This window comes from Mesitornis unicolor, unplaced genomic scaffold, assembly GCF_000695765.1.
Source record: "Mesitornis unicolor isolate BGI_N332 unplaced genomic scaffold, ASM69576v1 scaffold26384, whole genome shotgun sequence".
NCBI lineage: Eukaryota > Metazoa > Chordata > Aves > Mesitornithiformes > Mesitornithidae > Mesitornis > Mesitornis unicolor.
The window spans coordinates 34,101-35,636 of NW_010178452.1; positions in this window are offsets into that span (position 1 = coordinate 34,101).

The window sequence follows — 1,536 nt, forward strand, 5'->3', positions numbered from 1 at the left end:
GGGGAGAGAACTGTAGAGAAAGAGCGGGGACGGGTGGAGACCTTTTCCTGGCTGGTTTTCTGAACAGGGCTAGGCCGACTTTTGGGCGGCTGTGTTTGTAGCAGCTGCCCGGTGTGTCCCGACCAGCACCGTGTCCCCCGTTCCTGCGGGCTGCAGCTCAGAGCAAAGCGAGCTCTGCTCGGGCTGGCCCTGTCCCTCGGTTTCACGAAGCTGATGGCGCCATCACTGCCCGGGAGGGGGCGCTGAAAACCTCCCCAAAACGGCGGCGGTGCCCGGGCCGCGGCCGGGGGCGATGCGCTGCAGCGGGCGGGGAGGCTTCAGGCCTGCGACAGGGAACGGATGGGCGGAAAGCAACCGTGCGGTGTCGGTTTGGGTTTTTTTTCCATTTTTATTTCCTGAAAAAGGTTTTATTTCTTTTCCATTCTTGCATACTTATGTTTCTCAGCTAAATAACTCTTACGTCTTTTTTAAAAGATTCCTTAAATAAGGTTGAGAGACTTTTGCTCCGGAGGAAGCGTCCATAGGATGTCTCCCTTAGACATTAGGTTTTCTTGAGTAGTTTCAGTGGTAGGAGCCAGCATCGCTGCTGGTGTTGCGGCACCGCGCACCACCGCTGTGTGGCCAAGGCAAAGCAGGCGACCAGGGCAGGACGGAGCCTTCACTGTCGGGTGGCTCTTGCGTGAAGACACCGATACAGCTGAGGGCTTAAGAAACCAACGTTGGCTTTAACATTTCTGTCTCCTAAGGCTTCAGCTGTGACTTCTAAAAGGATTGCACTGCCGCTTTCAAAAAGGGAAGCAGTGGTACTGTGCTGACTCTTGTCTTAGTTTGGGTGATGGGGTGGGCAGGCCAGGCCACTGTCTTGTACTTTTTCTGGCTTAAAGTGAGGAAGTGCAGAAATACTAAAGCAGCAACCTGCAAGAGATGGGTGAGGCATAAGAGTTGTCGTCCAGATTTCCCTCCTTGAGACTTCTTCATACTCTCTTAATTGCACGGTGCTCTGCCTCATAAGCTTGTTACAAACCATTTTATTGGAAACTTAATAGGATTTTGCTGTCTTGAAGACTGTGGCTTGTTTTATTATCTAAAAGAGCAAGAGGACAAAAGCTCGCCTTACAGTGGGGATGGAACAAAGGCGATTTTGTCAGAGGTGTCCTTAGGCTTCTCTTTATTTTTCTGTCCAGATTTTCACATTTGGTGTACACATGCTCTTCCTGTTTTTACCACAGAGGCTGAGGATCACTTATCATCAATATACACAACTGATATTAAGAGGACAAATCTCGAGTAGTGCTGTAGAAGTTCCATGCATGGGCAGAAGCCACTGACTCACTAAAGAGGTATCCTAATAATCATTGGCATTTTAACTGTCCTGCTTAGCGTAGGCAGTAAATGAATGGCTCACAAAAGCAGACTTTAATTTTTTACTTTGCTTTCCAAGTGCGCAATCCCTTTAATCCTTTGCTACTTGGAGGTGGTTTTGTTAATTAAATGGAATCTGCAGGCTCGGTGATTCACATTTCAGGACGAATAGCG